General features: G+C 33.0%; 1 pseudogene; it reads right to left on the reverse strand.

The window, feature by feature from the left end:
• Positions 1 to 973: 973 nt before the first annotated feature.
• LOC114393796 lies at positions 974 to 1,426 on the reverse strand (annotated as a pseudogene).
• Between the last annotated feature and the right edge of the window lie 5,029 nt (positions 1,427 to 6,455).

Below are 6,455 nucleotides of genomic sequence, written 5' to 3' on the forward strand. Positions count from 1 at the left end.
TAGGTTCCCTTTTTTTAAAAATAAATTTAAAACAACCGTAAACTTCGCTTAAGGACCACAAACAATCGGAATAACAAACTATATTATAAAATAATAAACTGTGCAAAACACGTCAACTATATTAAACAAAAACTGTAATAATTACAAATATTCATGTCAACTACAACACAACAAAATAAATACAATGATCAATGGTCCGTGCGGCGTCTCTGACGAGCCCTGACCGTCCCATCAGCACTGGGTCCCCCTCTCGCGATCGTCAGGCAGTCCTGCATAATGTCATATAACTCTGTGCCTGCAGTGACTATCCTAAGGTTGAGCACACGCTCCAACCTCTGTGCAATCGCCTCATATCCCTCGTAATCATCCTGTCAAAGTCAGTAAAAACATTTATTATGAAATTCAAAATAAACAACAACTCATAAAACATTAAACGCGCAAATAATCTTACCACATATGGAGGGGGGTCAAATGCCACTGGAACCTGGGGGCTGGGCGGCTGTATGTAGTCCTCAGGGTCTGCAGCTGGTGCATCCCTCTGCTGGTCAGCTGCCTGGGTCGGTGTCATGAAAGGGTGAGATATGCGGAAAAACCACTCAATGTAATCCGCAGATACCTGCCCATGCACTAAACAAGGCTGACCCGCAGGTAGTAAGTGATCCGCAAACTCCATCCACCTGTCATCTATCTGATCCTGTGACAATCGTGCACTAACAGGCGGCGGAGGGATGCTCTGGATGTAACCGAACTGGCGTACCACCCTCTCCGGTCGAACTGCGACGATCATAGGACCCCATCTGAGCTGACCCTGGAACGATGAAATCTCCTGAAACGCCCTAACACCCCGATGCTCCGTGTACGGCAACCAGGACACATCTGTGACGGTCAAACCATCACAACGTGCCCTGTAGGGTGCTCCTGTGATGCCCTTCATGTGCGCCTTCGACGTCAACCACCGGGAAGCACGTGGGGACGTCTCCTGGTATGTGTCGTCAGTCACGCACTGATGCACACTAGGGAAGTGCTCATAGATCCAGCACTACACAATAATTGAGGTTAACATAACATAAAAACATGTTTAAATCATAATCGAACCTAACATATTAATAAACACAAAATTTACCTGAAATAGCGTCAAGTACCCCGCAAGCTGTCGGGTGGTGGTCCTACAAGCCTCATCTAACTGGTCGTACATATGAACCAGCGCGGCAACCCCCCAAGCGTAACCACCACTATGAGCGAGGTCCCGGAAAGCGTCAAGGTGGACCACATGCACGTATGTTGCACTCTTATTAGCAAAAAGAGTGCAACCGACAAGGTGCAGCAAATAAGCGCGAGCTGCGACAATCCACCGCCGGGCCTGACATCTGGTCTCATAAATGTCACGAACCCATCCTAATCGTACATATGCTCCACGTGTGAGTGTTGTCTCGGCTCTGGCCTCCTCCGCAGACACTTCCAGCAACTCCGTGAGCAAGAATCTGGCCTCCTCCGTAGAAAGAGCGTGGAAACTGTGCAAGGCGCCAGTGATGGGCAAATGTAGAATGGACGACACATCATCCAATGTGATCGTCAGCTCTCCTACTGGAAGGTGGAAGGTGCTAGTCTCACTGTGCCACCTCTCCACAAATGCGGATATAAGTCCAGGATCGCCAGTAATAACTGAACAATCTATCAGTGGACTTAATCCTGTGGCAGCCACCAGGCCTTCAATCTCAGGCATTGGCCTCCCAATCAGTGTCAGCTTCCTCCCATGTGACACTAACTTCAAATCAGGACGTTCCTGATTTGAAGTACAAATTATACAATTATTAAAAAAAAATTAATCATAAACAAATAAATAAACAATGACAAATAATTAACAAATTAAAATACATGTCCACTCCACACGGCATGTGCAACATGCTCGGCAAATGATGTGAGCACTGACGGGTCACGTGGACCACCAGGGAATCCCTCTGCAGCATCATCACCATCTGACCCCTCACCACTATCAGCACCCTGTGCGTCCGCACGCATCTCAGGTGCCTCCGTAGGCTGCTCAGGGACATCATCAGTCATGTCAGCGACGTCCTCAGCCATATCACGTCCCTCCGTAGTCATCTGATGAACGCGTAGCCTACGGGCTGAGGCAGTAGGCCTACGCCTCTCGGGAACATCGCCAGCATCCTCATCAGCAGCTCTATCTCTGCCTACAACTCTACCTATGGCACGACCTAAACCTCGTGTTCTGGCCATGATCTGTAAATCATGTCGAACACGTATTTTTTTCGGTCAAAATATACACAATTTTCTTTATAAAAAATCAACTTTATTTATAAACAAATAAGACTAACTTAAATCAAATTATTTTCACACATACACGACCTAATTTTAAAAAAAAAATTAAACAACTTCATTTATATAAAAAAAAACAACTAATGTAAAATAAAATTATTAATAAACATGCACAACTTAATTTTTTTTAAAAAAAATTAAACAACTTCATTTATAAAAAAAAAAAAACACAACTAATATAAAAATAATTCATTACTAAACATCCACAACTTAATTTTTAAAAAAAAATAAACAACTTCATTTATAAAAAAAAACACAACTAATGTAAAAAAAATTAATTAGTAAACATCCAACTCTTAATTTAAAAAAAAAAATAAGAAACTTCATTTCTAAAAAAAAACACAACTAAATTACTTAGTAAACATCAACAAGTTAATTTTTTTAAAAAAAAAATAAACAACTTCATTTATAAAAACAAAACACAACTAATATAAAAATAATTCATTACTAAACATCCACAACTTAATTTTTAAAAAAAATTAAACAACTAATGTAAAAAAAAATTATTTAGTAAACATCCACAATTTTTTTAGTAAATAAAATACTTCATTTATAATAAAATAAACTAATTAATTATAAAAAATTAGTATTTTTATAAAACTTCCAAAACACACAACTTACAACTTCATTTTTAAAGAAAAAACACTAATTTAAAAAAAAACAATAAACAAAAACAAACACAACTACTTTTATAAAAAAAAATTAATTTACAAATTAATATTTAGTAAAAATACACAATTTAAATTATAAAAAAAATATGACATCAAAAACCCAAACTTCATTTTTCATAAAATCTAAAAAACAAAATAACCAAAATAAATAAAATAATTCATTTAAAAAAAACAAAACAATTTCTGTTTAAAAAAAATTTTAAAAAAAAACACAAAAAAAAAAACAAAAAAACCACTTCCGGAAGAAGTGGTTCTTCCAGAAACATTCCGGAAGAAGGGGTTCTTCCGGAAAGGTCTTCCGGAACTTTGAAACTTCTTCCGGAAGTGCGCGTCTTCCGGAATTCTTCCGGATGAACCACTTCTTCCGGAAAGTTCCCGGAAGACGTTTTCCGGAAGTCTTCCGGAAGAAGTGTTCTTCCGGAAGACGTTTGGTTACTTCCGGAAGAACACTTCTTCCGGAAACTTTCCGGAAAAGGTTCTTCCGGAACTTCCGGAAGAACCCCTAACGGGTCTTCCGGAAGACTTCTCCGTCAGCCTTTTCCGCCATTTTTTCCGGCGTACTCTCGTCTTCTCCCCTCTCGTCTTCTACCCTAAGGTTCCATTGTTATGCTAAGGTTCCATTGCTATGCTAACAGTGATGCACATTACAAGCTAAGGGTAAGGGGAAGGGGAACTAACCTGTTCGCGGAGAAGAAGAAGAAAGCCTTGGCGCGCCTCGCGGAGAAGAAGCTTCACGGAGAAGAGAAGAAGAAGCAGGTTCCGGGAGAAGAAGAAGTTGTTCCGGGAGAGAAGAAGCTGTGTTCCGGGAGAGAAGAAGAATCTGTGTTCCGGGAGAGAAGAAGAATCTGTTCGAAAAAAAGTCTTCCGGAAATGATTTGCGTTTTTTATAATTTTATTTTAAAGGGCAAAATGGTACTTTCAATAAATTGCTGGGTGCACCAGCAATATTGCTGGGTGCACCTAGCAACCCCCTTTATATTTTTATCAAACAAACTGTGAATGACCGAGAGATAAGGCATGCACATTTGACCTTTTCCTTTTCAGTTCTACATATTAAAAAAAAAACTTTTTTATTTATTATTTTACCACCGTGACAATGTAATATTGGTGTTGCCGGACTTTCTACATGAAATTTTAGTTAGTTTTTTTAGTTTTTTTTTGTACTAGTTAAAAAACTTGTTCGTAACATCTTTTAATAGTTTCTGACGATTTTTTAAAAATGTTATTTGATTAAAATATTTTTCTAAGTTCTTATATTTTCTTATATTTTTATTCTTAATATATCTATTCAATTTTATTGTTATTTTTTTTAAATAAATCATAATTTTTTTATCATTTTAAATTTTTTAGCTACTTCGACATCTAATTTTATTAAATATTTATAATTTAATAAATTAATTTTTTAACTTTTAATTACTCGTTAACTTTTCAACTTTCAATTAATTTTATCAAATATAATCTAAGTCTAATATTACTCTAACTAAAAACTTATTGGCTATTTTTTATTTTATTTTAAGAGCGTCATTTCATTTTTATTCATGATTCCCTAGATTTTCTTTGTGATTAACGTTTAATTATATTATATAAACTGTCAGCTCAACCGTGGGCCAAGCCCAATTGGGAAAGTATGCAACATGGGAGGTTTCATCTAGAAAGGTTTACGTAATAAGGATATTGCAATACCATCCCCGTAGTGTTATAAAAATTCCTGTACTTGTACTTATATTTGCATAGGTAATAATTTTAATGTTTGTATCTTTATATGCTGCTTTCACATTTGGCTTTTCTATAATAAGATAAAGAGAATAATTTTAGTAGTTGATGAGAAAATTAATAATTGATATTATACCACATGTATAATTTGTTATACGTCTGCAAAAAAAATATCAACAATAGACCTTTTTATCATTGATTAATATTACTTATTTTACCCTCTTAAATAAATTACTCGCTTAGTTGGACCAATTACTTACGTTTTAATTAAATTGGGTATGGTCTCTTCCTATACATGTATTGAGAATCTAATAACACGTAATTACTATTCTAATACTAATATTAGATAAAATAAAAAATAAAAAAGTATTGAAATCTCGAACTATTGTATAAACTTATATGTATAAATATACATTAAAAATTATATAACGATATTAATTATTTTTTAATATAATTGATAAATTAGTTTAATTGGTTATGCAGATAGATTTTGTTAAGAGCTGGTATCTTTGTATTTTTTCTTAATGGTAAAAAAAATATTAATCCACTACTAATATCTTAAAGTATAATGTTAAAATAAGAAAATAAATAATGTAAATACTATAATAACTAAAATAAATAGTATAATAAAAAATATCTAACAATAATAACTAAAAAGGAATAATAAAACCCTACCTTGTGTGTTGTGTATAAAAAATATTAAAAAATAAATTTAATAAATTTTTAAGATAAAAAAATAAATAAAATATAAGAATTCAGAACTTAAAAGTTATGATATAAAAAATTTACAAGTTAAATGTTACTTAAAATAATATCTCACAAAACATTACAAAGTACTAAAATAAATTTGTTTTCAAAATATTACAAATACAAACGAATAAGTTTTTCAAGTTAGTCTAATAAGACAGAAGCAAGTGACTTCATCAAACAAAGCTTGTAAAAATTTGGCTCCAAATTCTATAATTATACACTAAGTTATTAATTTGTTCAATTATTACCGTATGTAAATTTTTTTTGAGCTAATCATATTCACGAACTGCAACGATAATCTCTAACTTAATAAATTGAAGGATACCCATAATTTTTTATTAAGACAAGAAAAAAATATTCCCTAGTCTCTTTTGTAAAATATTTTTAGAAAATAATTATCTCTTTTTATAAGATTATTTTCTTGTCTAACATATTAATTATTTTTTCCTAAAGTATCTCTAATTAATTAACAAATTTTGCAGTCAAAAAAATAATAAATGCAGCAAACACTTTCTCTCTCTTATTAGGATTTGAGAATATGAGTAGGTGAAAACCAACTGAGAAAAATAACTATTTTTTTTAAAAAAATAAGGATAATTTTGAAAAAATATTATAAATTATTATTAAATTTTATATTATTAAATAAATTAATTAGTTTTCTTAAAATGAATGAATCAATTGAAAAGTCTTATATAAAGTAACAGAAGAGTATCCGTGCTAAAAATGATCCGGTTTTTAAACTTCGAGTTCAGTTTGATTCACTTTTACTAGTATTTTTTTAAACAATCATAATTACAAGTAATTCTTATAGAGACTCGTTAAATTTGAAATTAATTATGATCTGATCTCTAAGTTATTCGTAGGCTTCATAGGTTTGTTGACTTTGAGATATTTAATGATACCGTTTCTTTATTAAAAAAAAATGAACGGCTTTAAAATATAGTAGAAAAAATTCTAATGTTTTTTTTTTCTTCTCATTCTGTT

The sequence above is a fragment of the Glycine soja genome, chromosome 17 (assembly GCF_004193775.1).
Source record: "Glycine soja cultivar W05 chromosome 17, ASM419377v2, whole genome shotgun sequence".
NCBI classification, from domain to species: domain Eukaryota; kingdom Viridiplantae; phylum Streptophyta; class Magnoliopsida; order Fabales; family Fabaceae; genus Glycine; species Glycine soja.